Here is a 13,138-nt window from a genome sequence, read left to right as displayed (position 1 = left end):
AAGGGACATCATGTTCTGCAAAAGCCATTCTGCTCAAAAAATACGTCCTTTCTTTGTGAATGATCACAAAGCAGAGTTAACTGGCTCTACACACATGGCACAATCACAGATGTGCTAGTGAGTGCATCCCTGTGTCACCCCTGTCTGAGCAGAGGACACCCCTGACTCACACCATACAGGAGAAGTTCAAGCTAAGATGATCTTGTAGCCACCATCTCCAACTCCCAGAAGAAAAGAAGGAAAGCTAAGAATGGACTAACGTCTGTTGTCTGGCAATGGTTATCATGTAATAATTAACTGCTCAAGGAATGAGAACTTGAAGAGATTAAGTCATGGGACACATGTTTTCCACAGAGATTCAAAAGAGTTGTGTAGAGCTAGAAAGATTGTTGAATATCAGATAATCCATACAGCTTCTATTATCCATCAGTTTCAATGATCTTTGTCTCTTTATTTTGAATTAGTCCCAATTCCTGAAGAACCAAGTGTCCACTTATTATTTACTCTATAAATGTCTGTGGAAGGGGTGCTATAGTTACTCTCTACTTACCTTATATTTCTACCAGTTCTAAAATGCATTACTTTTGTGAACATGTCTTAATTTACTATGTTTATAGGTACTTATCAAGCTTACTTAGCAGGTGTACAAATGCCATTCCTAGTTGGTATATATACAACATCTCAATCCTTTATTTCTGAGGAATGCAAGAGTTAAAAGGATGCTATTACTGAACACAGGAGTACATAAATTCTACCTTCGTGCTAGTGCATGCACATACTGACACAGTGTTCATTTGTTTCTTTTCCCTGAGAGGAGCAGGGTCCTGCTGACAAGGAAGTAGCACAGCCTAATGTCTTCCTAAGGCCTGGGAGAGGAAGTGAAAAAGTTGGAAAGGTACGGACTTCTGAATGAAATCTTCCTCGACCATGATTCTTAACTTATATCCACCCTCAAGCCTAACCCTCCATTTCAGTTTGCAGAAACTGACTGCTTGGGAGATTTCCACAGTGGTTGAGGTCTCACTGTCAGGCTGTGGCCTAAAGTTTTCCTTTTGTGAATCTCAGACTTGGAAATACAATACCATTTTTCTGTTGAGAGTATAGAAGACTTATCCTACTTATTAGATTTTAGCCTACATTAAAAAAACTAGAATCATATTTATATTTTTCATTTTTTAAAGAGAGTAGACATACATAAATCTTACAAATGTATATTATTCTTTCACCAAAAAGTTTTAGCTAACTCACATCTTTAACTCAGATGTCTAATAAACAGAGCTTCACAGACTACCTCTATGTCTTTTAAAAACCATTAACTTTTGCATATGTATGTGTGTGTATGTATGTATATGTGTGCGTGTATGTGTGTGTTATGTATACATCTGTGTGTGTATGTGTGTGTGTGTGTGTGTGTGTGTGTGTGTGTGTGTGTGCATGTGTGCAGGCCTGAGGTTGATGACGGTGGCTTCTTTGACTGCTCCCCACTTTATATATTGAGGAAGGGCCTCTCACTGGACTTGGAAATAACTGTTTTAGACAGTTTGCTTTGGGGCTTCCCTGTTTCTACCTCACATGTGCTGGGATTACATGTGCAGCCAAGTCCACTCAGCTTTTTATGTAAGTTATGGGTATCCAAACTCCTGTCCTCATGCTTCTCTGGCAAGCACTTTACCCACTGAGCCATTTCCCCAAATACCCTGCAGTCTTTTATACGAAGTATATATTTTTCCTTTCTTAACTTCCAAGGGGTGATTTGGCCACCCCTCTAAGAGGAATGGGAAGATATTTCTGGCACCAAGTGGGAAGTCAGAGATACTGATGAAATACAGTGCACAGCCTCTGAATTGCCCAAAAAGCCAAAGATCATATGGAAACTTTGGGTTAGAAACAGGTTTAAGTTGATGCCTTTAAAAAGAAGTTGGAATTCATAGTCCATTGACTTCTATATAAGAGAAACTATGTTTTTAAAGAAATAAAGTATCTATTTCAAACAAAAGGAGCCACTTTACTTTGAGTCCTTAGTTCAGTCTTATAATTTCCAATGAGAAAATTGAAGAGCAGAAAAGATAAGTAAGAGTATATGAGCCACGGAATAGCTAACTATTCTTTGAATATGGCTTATGCACATTTATTTCCTTTTCTTTCTCTAGTTGGAAGTCACAAAACTTAAGGTATTTAGCTAAAAGTTTCAAACAGATCATGAGTCCTTAAAGACATTCCCCTGATTAGAGGAGAAGCTTAAAATACTCAAAATTAAAATGGGAGAAGTTCCTCTCTCACCAAGGGATGTTCTTATAAGATTGCTTCTAAATCAGGCCTCAGAGCTGATTTCCCATGGTAGTTAGCCCAGTCCTCAAGGCTGAGCCCAGGTCCACACAGAACAGCACATGTCCTCCCACACCCCGCTGCTTCCTGTGCACCATACATTTGAAGGCTGGTGCTTAAATGAAAATAAGGTGCTATCTAGATAGATGATAGGACAGCAGAATGGTGCATTACTGTCAGTTCTACTGAAACTCTAGCTCTCTAATGGCTCTGAATTAAGGTCTCAGACCCACCCCAGATATGGCCTTGACTGGATTCTCCTAGTTTAGTCTTTTGTCCCCCACCTGCTCTAACTGACATATACAACCTGCCTTCTCCAGTATGTTAGTTTTTCTGCTTAGGGGCTAAGGTGCTACACAGAGTTGCCAGCTGGAGACCTAAGTGTTACTTTGTATAGCCATTTCATTCTTGAAGGCCTACTTAAATACCTACACAAATAAACTGCATCCAATTTCTATCTTGAGAATGAAATATTATTTAGAAAGTATTAAAGATTACTGGTTTCAGTTTCTTATTTAGGATGAAGGATATAGAAATGTTGTCACCATATCCAGATAATTGAAAAAGTAGTTATTAAATTTCATTACAAAAACATCAAAGGCTTAAGTCCACAACCTACAACCTTCCTCAGCAACAGCAGTCTATCCTCGATAAAAAGCTATGGAGAAAAAGCTCCAGGAAACTTTCAGACATTTATAATTAACATAGGCACTGTATACCATGGTGTGTAAGTCAAGGCTTCTAATTATTCAGATACAGGCTCAGGCATGTGGCAATGGAGTACTGTCGAAAGGTCATTTCAACATCAGTCACAGACCTGCTATCTTAGGATCTAGGGCAGAAGTGCATGCACACACTGCTGAAACTTTCGCATGCATGCACACTGATATCTGCTTAACAGTGGTTGGTACCTGTGCTGCAGAGGTCCCCCACTGTTAAGTAAAATACTTCCCACTTCATATTGGATCAAAGTATATGCTACATTAAAAACAAAACCAGTAAGGCCTTTTCATTTAATTAAATGTTTTGTATTGTGGATATTACAAAAGACTTAAATGGCAGTGCTCTTCTTTGGCAGTAATTATATGAGTGTTAATACCTAACCTTTTCTGCTACACTGACTGTAAATGCTCAATAAGACATTTACGAACCAGCAGTGCCACAATTTGATATGGCAGCTCTTGGGGTTGAAGTTGAACCACAGGACCAGGGGAGCCCAGGTCATTTTTTCACATTTCTTCACTTTATAAATTAGAGACAAAGAGGCTCAGTGAGCTGTTTGAGGTTATATTCACATTTAAAATTGCCACCCCTATACTCTCAGACCACTTTCTTTGCTCCATGGCTGTCTGAAACACTCATTACCTTATAATATTATGTTTATGGCATTTCTTCCCCCACTAGAATATAAGCTGTTCAAAGACAGATACTTTTGTGTGCTTGTGAATGTACTGCCTGCATCTTAAATGGTGCAGAGCACAAAGTAGTCACTTGATATGTATTTGCTGAATGAGTAAAAACGTTGATTAATGTCTCAGGCAGAACTAGAATTGATGCCTGCTTTCTTTCCCCCAGCATTTCCAAAATACGTTGAAAAGTTTTATTTAAAAAGGGGATTCTATCCTCAAATAAGTTTGGGAAATGCCAAGTTAAAGAAAATGACTGGAGATTTAAACCAATTAGTGTGACCCAGTATCTCAGAAAGCCAGCATGTATCTTAGTATCGTCTGACTGGTATACTTAACACTCAACTCTACAGAGTGTAGACTGTACACTAAGCTTAGATATAGGTGAAACTTGCTGTAAGCATGAAAGCATTATAATTCTCTATTGCTTTCAAGTTCTTCACAGACTTTTAATGATTCTGATTTCCGAACAACCTAAAAATGGTTAGAGAGGTCTATTTGCGTGCACTATAAAGGTCTCACAGTACTGGGGCAGAATAGATAACCCAGAATCAGGACAGAAAATAGAAACCTCAACCTGAAAGCCAGAGCAACGAGAGCTGCTATTCTGACTCTAGGCCCAACATGATAGGTTTAGGGAAGTAAAGCAATGGCCTCCGAACAACCCTGATGTACAGAGCAATGTGCGGGCATAGAAGCAGGAAGTAGAGGTACCCACTGATGACAGCAGAAAAAATTAAGTATAGAAATGTAAGAAAAAACTAAGGGCAGAGACTGGAGAGATTCTAATACACGCTAGAAATATCTGGAAGTTCATGACAGATACTTTGTTGTTGATGAGAGTTGTGTAAAATGTCAAATGCAACCAGCACAAAGAGAAACCCTGGAAATTTTCCAAAAAGTCATGTCATGTAGCAATTTACATAAATAATTCAGGATACTATAAATCCATTTGTTTCTTTAATTTCTTCCTTAGCAAGATGCATGCTAAGGAAAGGAAATAGAGAAGAGAATAGCTTTCTTTCCTAGTCTCCATAGTCCTCACCTGGACCCAGCATAGCCTTTCTGAAGTAGTTCGGGTAAAAGAAAAAGGTAGCAGCCCCAAACTGAGCTTTACCGGGGCTGCTGTTGCTGTTTTGGTGGGGTAGAGACTGACTAGAAAAATGACTGCCTAGCTTAACACTCTCACCCTTCAATGTGTTCTTTTCAACTCACCACACTTTGGAGGAAACACTGACTGACGGCAGTACTTACAACTGCTATTATTCGTAAAACTAGTTTCACTACTCCACAGATATTCAGTGAATGCTATTATGCTGGGCGCTGTGTGAATTTCTATGGTATACTACTGAACAAAACTGACTAAGCTCTCTGCCACGGTGGATATGTACAGACACCTAGCAGAGTGAGAGTGGTGGCTAGGAGTAAGAGATAGGGAGAAACAACAGGCAGCAGGACAGAATAAATGATGACATGGTGTTCTGTCTGAAAAACAGAATTGCTTGAATGTGTGCATACATAGAAATGTCCTACCACCTCCTTCCAGCTATCTTTCATCTTGAAAGTGATGATCAATACCTTAATGTAACTGAACCCACTAACAAGCTGGGTACATATCTTAAATACAATTGACCATAGTTGGTTTCACCAGCTAAAAAGGGCTTCAATATGAGTTCTGCTATGACTCACTTTGCAGCTTCATGGCTAAAATTACTTAGAAGACACCAGGTGGCTACGAGTAAGTTAGTTAGCAGATGAGTATTTCCAGGAAAAACTGGGGGGGGGGTAGGGTGGGCAGTTATTGTCAGGGGAAAGATGCAAATAATAGATATTAGAGATATACCACAGAAAAGCTATATACTCTAAGGAACATGAGAGAATACAAATTTATATTTAAAAATGAATGGGAAATTGAACTGGATGCTAAAGGAGCTTTTGAAAGAAAAGTGCGAGAGCCATGGGGGGAAAATCTAAGTAGTTTGTTCAAAACATAGTCATGGCTAGACTAAATTCTTTGAGAGCAAAAACTCAACCCCCCCCCACCCCCAGTGAGTTCAGCAACTCTCAACATTCTTATTTTAGAAATCATTTAAAAAAATCTAAATACATCACACAGAATTGATGCTGACGTAGAAAAGAAACTAAATTATCTTCACATCCCTGAATAATCTCCTACTGCAGTACCTGGTTTAGATACCAAGGTCACTGTTATCCTGGCGACACAGCCTCCACCCCTCTCCTTCTCAAACACCCTTGATGCCCCAACTAAAAACATTCACACATGCTGCTTCTCCTCCCCAGTGATTTCTTTTCTTTCTTTCTTTTTTTATTATTATGTGTTTTACTTTTATACATCAGCCATGGGTTCCCCTGTCCTCCCCCTCCCGCACCCACCCCCACCTTCCCCCCAGCCCCTCCCCTCCATTCCCATGTCCTCCAGGACCAAGACACCACTGGGGACTCATTTAAACCTGGTGGATTCAGAACAGGCAGGTCCAGTCCCCTCCTTCCACGTTGAGCATGTGTCCCTGTGTAAGCCCAAGGTTCCAAACAGCCAGCTCATGCACCAAGGACAGGTCCTGGTCCCACAGCCTGGATGCCTCCCAAACAGTTCAAGCTATTCAACTGTCTCACTTATCCAGAGGGCCTGATCCAGTTGGGGGCTCCACAGCCGTTGGTTCATGTGCTTCCATTCGATTGGCTATTTGTCCCTGTGCTTTTTGCAATCTTGGATTCAACAATTCACCCTCTTGCAGTCCCTCCTCTTTCTCGACAGTTGGATACCTGGAGCTCCACCTGGGGCCTGGCTGAGGATCTCTGCATCCACTTCCATCAGTTATTGGATGAGAGTTCCAAGACGACTGCTAGGGTGTTTAGTCATCTGATCACCAGACTAGGTCAGATCAGGCCCTCCCTCGACCACTGCCAGCAGTCTACAGAGGATATATCATTGTGGATTTCTGGGGACCTCTCAAGCACTCTGCCTATTCCTGTTCTCATGTGGTCTTGATTTATCATGGTCTGTTATTCCTCATTCTCCCTTTCTGTTCTTGATCCAGCTGGGATCCCCTGCTCCCCTAAGCTTTCTTTCCCTCAGATCTTGTCCCAGTGATTTCTTAAATGTGTGTTCTCATCTATCTCCCTTGCTTTGGTTCAAACTCTGGTACTTTTGGCAATGTCTTTCAGCTTCCAATTTGATCCCTTCCTAATCCCATCCTTAAATCATTCAGCTCTTATCCCCTAAATAACTCAATTTTTAAATTAAAACTACTCTTACATGTCAGTCTGAACACATCAGTCCATATACTATTGATTTTTTTTTTTTCATCCAGCTCCCTCCTATCCAAGAGTAGTAGATCAAAGCTGCTTTATAGACACACACAGCTCTCTTCTACTAAACCAGCTCAACTGGACCTCACTCTCCATTGTGTACTTTGTCTCAGAGGCAGTACCATGTTACCAGAAAGCACTGGGCTATGTTCCTACTTCTTGTTTACCTTGTGGTAACATTTTTTTTTTTTTAACTTATGACTCAGTGCAGGTCCTTTTCTCCTTGAGGGAACCTTGCCTTCTGTGGTGAGGTGGGCTTAGTTTCTCCTTTTCTAGATCCCCATAGTCTCCTCACCCTTTACTGCTGTCTTCACTAACTTGAACACTGAGTACTGACTTATTTCTTTTCCTCTCACCAGACTGAGTTGTTTAGAATCAAGGGCCATGGTCTTATTAATTTTTATTTATGTTTGGGACACTGTAGATGCCTCATAAATACTTGCAGGATTTATCTGAAAAATGAACATTAAAAAAAATATGCCAATGATTAAAAAAAAAACACAAATGATTTTGGAAAACCAGGATGCCCCAGAGAAGACACAGAGGGAGGGTAAAGCTACCTGTTGTGAGGCACACATGTCAGGATGAGGAAGTTTCTAACCTCTTGTGCTATGTTTAGCCCAAAAATATGGTTGAAGTGGCTTCTTGGGTTTGTGGTACCTAGATTTATATTGCACCCTTGTCTTTTTATTAAAAAAAAAAAAGTGCACTTCATCTTTACATAAATGCAGAAACTCTTGTCCTTACCAAATTCCATTTGAAAACACTCTCCAACTTCTTAAAAAACACTGCATCTTAAAGAACTCAGGGAGAGACTAAAAACTTCTCAAATGAGGCATTCTCCTGGTCAATTATAAATCAGAAATTTATCTTTTGAAAAGATGGTTTGTTTCTCTGAAACAAAGCTCAAATCTGAGTTTTACAAGGAAAAAAATGTTACACATGATCAACAAGTTCCAAATCCCTGCAGGTCTCCTCTCTTCCTGCTCCCCTGAAGTCCTGAGGTAAGCACGTCATGCCAAGGGGAACTGTAGGCAAATGCTGGCAGACCTAGGGTTTGTGCCTGGCAGTCACCAGCAGTGGTGTAAATCTAGTGGAGAGACTAAACCTGACAGGTGGGAGCTGCCCTAAAGATCAACAGAAAAGTTGGCCTAGGCCCGAGACTTTGCAAAATGCATGGTTTTAGTCCAATTCAATCAACATCATCATGAAAACTTGTATGTCACTAACATAAACAACTCTTGGGTTTGAAGAAGGACATTTCCAAATTGAAACAGAGGGGTGGCCAGCTCTTAATTCTGTGTTCTACTTTCAATCTCAAGAATTTTTTTCTTTTTAAAGCTATCTAGATTTTTTTTTTTTTTTTTTTTAATCAATCTTCAGCAAGCTGTGTGCATGAGGTGGCAAAGTCTTTGACTCCAGCACGCATCCTCCCTGGTTGCATAATGGAGTTAGTTGGTTGTCCCTACTCTCCAGCCATTGTTCTCCCCTTCCTTCCAACTTGACTCCTAGAAGCAGGTCGATCAGCTGGCCTTTTAAATTAAAATAAATGTAAAAGAATGAGGTCGTTAGTTGTTTTATTATTACTATTTTAATAAATATTTTAAAGGAAGTTGACCACTTGGGATTCCTTTTCTTGTTTTTCACATTTCTTGTATCAAAACACAGTTCTAAAGATGAATGAGCCACTAGTACTTGAATTTTTATAGACCTTTCTTCAACTACCTGCTCTGAAAATAATTCCTGTGGTAGAATATACATATATAATTCTATACAATGTATTTCCATTTAATTTTCACAAGTCAAAAATCAAATGCTAAACCTATAAAGGAATAAAAACTATTTTCGATTCCACAGCTACTGATACAGAACATCAAGTGTTAAATGAGAGACCATAGTTTTGATTCCAAAAGAGACATGGCAGCTTGATGTCATACAGGAGATACAAAGAGAAAACCTGTCAAACCTCCAGATAAGTTGATTTATGGCTATAAGAACAAAGGGTTAAAAGATGTCTAGGGATGGTATGGTTGGCCTATTGGGAGAATCATTAAGCCAATGTCTTCACACACAGGAAGAGATGCTGTCAAAGGGCGAATACTTACACAACAACCAAAGAGCAATATTGCATGTGGACAATGCACACAATGAAACATTTAGGTGATTATTCTGTGGACAGTCACATACTTCTGGTAGGGCATAGCAGCACCACTTACTATGCAAGCACTCCAGGACAACAGTGCTATATGAAGTAGTAAATCATTTTACCTCTTTATCAATAGCCAATAACTCACTGAATTCCTACAGTGTGCAGACATGTGTGGAGGTAAGCTTTGTAAGTTTGTAATGTTCCTTTACAGGAGACAGCCATCAAAAGGAGAATGCAGAAAACCAAGCATGTTAAATTATTAGGGCTATAAACAATGGTGTACAGAAATGTCAAAACAGTAAACTATGTAAAAGGTTACATAAGTACTATAATTATCTCATAGAGTCTCTTACATTATGAACATAAAGACTATGTTGGGAGAAAGATGCATAATATAAAAAGAAAAGAAAAAAAAATCAAATACACTCCTTCTGGCATTACCAGATAGAGACAGGCAAACATCTGGTGATACTTCCTGGCATCTAAAAACACTGCAGTACTCAGCATATGTCAGAAGTTATTAAGCAGGTCACACTGTCAGTTTTTTAAAAAGACATCTTTATTTGTATTTATATGTATGTGTGTATCTCTCTCTGTGTAGTGCCTGCAGAAGCTAGAAGAGGATGTTGACCCCCTAGAGTTATAGGCAGTCAGGAGACATCTGACATGGGTGTTGGGAACTAAACTCAGGTCCTCTGAAAGAGCAGCATGTACCCTAACCACTGAGTTGTCTTTTCAGCCCACCTGTTAGTTTTTAAACATTATTAAATGATTACTTTGAAAATAAAAACAAAAACAAAAAACAAACATGCATTCAATATTGGCCAGGGGAAATACCTCCTGAGAGCACTTAAAAAAGCTGTGGGAACAGAAAACAGCATTCTTTCTGATGTACTGTGTTCCACATCTCTGAATCTATCCTAAAGAAACAGAGATGAAAACAAAATGAATGCCCAAGGATGTTCCATATACTGTTATTTTATAATTAATCAAAGAACAGCTAAATGGGTGATAGTATATTCATACAGTAAAATATTAGGCAGCTATTTCAATGTAACCTTTACTATATAGAAAAATGTTCCTAATATAGCTTTAAAAGTAGAACATTTAATCAATAAATACACTGCCTATGTAATTTTAAAACTTTATTTATTTAGGTTTTTTTGTTTGTTTTGTTTTTTAAGATGAGGTTTCATGTAGCTCTGTCTAGTCCCAAACTCACTATGTAGCTGTGGCTGGCTTTGAACTCCTGATCTTCCTGCTATCAACCACAAATTCTGGGATTACAGACTACCACCACTATATCCAGGTGGCAACTTTTAAAAATGTGTGAGAATGGAAAAAAAAAACAAAACAAAACTAGAACTCCAACAGAATTGCTTTTGACTGGTCGAGACATGCTTGTCTCATCTTGTCTATGCTTTACACAGTCCTAAAACATCCATTCACTTTGTTTTTCAAACAGAAACAATAAAGGATGAATAAAAATGAATTAGATTCTAGGCTATCACTATGAAACCTTACTGTTCATCACTCAATCAGCTTAAATATTTTGAAAGCTGCATTAAAAAAAAAGTGTCTTCAACCTTGGACTTGTAAGTCTATTTTCTTCAAGTTCTCCAAGAAGACACAGAACACTACCTTCCCCGAAAAACAAGAAACAAAACTGCAAGCATCCCTAGACCTGTTTTTCTTTATAGTCAAATACAGAACTTTCAGACAGCTGTGGCAAGACAAGTCAGTACTTGCTCACTGTCCGATGGAAATGGGACCTCCCTTCCTAATCTTTGAAGACAGACTTTAGTGAATTACCAACATTTGATTGAGAAAATCAAAAGCATCCACCTGAGTTGTACAGAAGTGCTCAGTACTGGTTAGTCGAGTATTACTATGTTCGTAATGTGGCTACAATTTCTGTTTCCACTCTGATATATCCTCAACACAACACAGGACTATCAGCTTTTGAAATATTTCAGACTGTTCTTTTTCTAGGGGAGGGGGCCAGCTGTCAGCCTACTGGCACAGACCCAATTTAACTCTTAATCACTTTCTACTGAATTGAGTTTTGTTAGCCTAACTCTGCTAGCACATCATCTTGCAAATCTAACCAACTGCTGCAGCTTATTCCCTAATCTGTCTTTTCCAGACTGAATACCCCACCCCTCAGCAGCCTCCACAATACCACTGCCCTGAAGTCTTAACTCAGAAGGCACACACCTCTCCTCCCACAGCTTTGATAATGCAAGCAACTTCGCCTGGGGAGAGAGCAGAAAGGAGGTTTTCTCCACTGATAGATGACAAGGCAGCTCTATCAAGTAGCTGAGTAGCACAATAGTCAGCTGTGTCTAACTATAGATAAGTTCTCAAGACCTGCCTTCTCCACCCTCGTCAGCTTCTTTTTTTTTTTTATTAAAAAAAAAACCTTTAATATTCAGCCTTTTACCTATATTTTCTGACATCTTGGAAATTTTCTTTTGTGTTTGTTTATGTACATTTAAAAAATACAGCTAACAAATTGCCTTTTGGGGACATCTATTGAAGTATGTTCTAGTTTTCTTTTACATTTAACCCATGAAAATAAATAATTACATTTAAAATTAGTAATAACAAGGGCAAACTTTAATTTACATATTTAATTCTATAAAAAATACAACTTGGCAAAGTTGTATTTACAAAGCTTGACACCTGTCCCAGCATGACGGCAGCTATCGGGTCTCCTTCTCTGAGGCTCTGCTGCCTTTCCCTACCAAAGGTAACCAGTACTGGAGCTTCTGCAGTTACCACTGTGTTTGCTTTTTAATACTTTTATCATATGAAAACCAAATGATACACCTTTTGCCTGAATGGCTACTCAAGACTATACTCATTTGATAAAATGACATTACCCTATATGGTCTTCTGCTCACCTGACAATTTCACGGCCATGTTGCAGAGCTTTAATGATGTGCATAACCACTGAGTTAGGACACAGCCCTCTCTAATCTGTTGCTGTTCTTAGTAGCAATGCTCTTTTAAGTATTCATAAATAAAGGAGAATTCTCCACAGCTGAAAAACAGTCTGTAAGTGCAGTTTCACTTCAGAATCTTCTCTATAAAGCTGACTCCTCCTCCTTTTACTAGGAAAAAAACCTATTCTGAAGTTGCTTTCTGAAAACCATTTTGGTACAAATTTCTGGTGCTGATGGCAACTGGACAGCTCCAGCTCCATTCTGACAAAAGAAGACTGGTAGAGATATGGGAGAGCTAATTGAAACAGCTCCCACACAGCATGACCAAACAATCACCCTCTTGTTTCATCCACTTCAATCTTGAGTAAGGTGTCTCCATCCAACCAAATACTCAAGCAATACACGCAGAGCTATCCTTGACTTTCCCCATTCCAACTTTCCCATTCACCTCTTCTCTCATCACCCCAAGTCCTGGTAATCTTGTCAGGCAGCTATTGGCAAAGCATGTTCAAATGCAATCTGACCACACGACTCTTAGACTAAAACTTAGATGATGGGCTCCTGCAGTGTTTGAAAGACACTGGTTGTAACCTACTGGGAGATAACGACTTTAGTTCAGTGGACTGTGACTGGGAATCTTTCTACTTTTATTTAGGTGTGTACCATGTGTGTGCTAATGCCTGTAGAAGCCAGAAGCCAGCACAAATTTTAGTTTTTAATGGGAAACAACTAAGCAAAAACCCCAAAGCTGTCAATGACAAATTTGATCATAAACAATGTATTACATGTCTGCTAGGAGTAAGAGCTGGCATCTAAAGGTCCCAATCGATTGCCTTTGTCACCTGCACTGTCTACCTTGGTGCCTGGATGTTGCTGAGCAAAGACTGGAATTAGCAATTTATAGTATCTGTGACCCTTCCGATCAGTCAAAAGTTCCAGTCACTTCTCAAAGTGAAGAGTAGAGTGGAGTGAGCACTCCT

At 39.3% G+C, this 13,138-nt stretch overlaps 1 protein-coding gene across 1 annotated transcript in view; it reads right to left on the bottom strand.

The window, feature by feature from the left end:
• Ell2 (elongation factor for RNA polymerase II 2) overlaps positions 1 to 13,138 on the bottom strand; it is a 65,902-nt gene that overhangs the window by 28,185 nt on the left and 24,579 nt on the right. The gene's annotated exons all lie outside the window — the stretch shown is intronic.

The sequence above is a fragment of the Onychomys torridus genome, chromosome 15 (genome assembly GCF_903995425.1).
Source record: "Onychomys torridus chromosome 15, mOncTor1.1, whole genome shotgun sequence".
In the NCBI taxonomy this organism is placed as follows: domain Eukaryota; kingdom Metazoa; phylum Chordata; class Mammalia; order Rodentia; family Cricetidae; genus Onychomys; species Onychomys torridus.
This window is presented reverse-complemented; position numbering and strand designations above follow the sequence as displayed.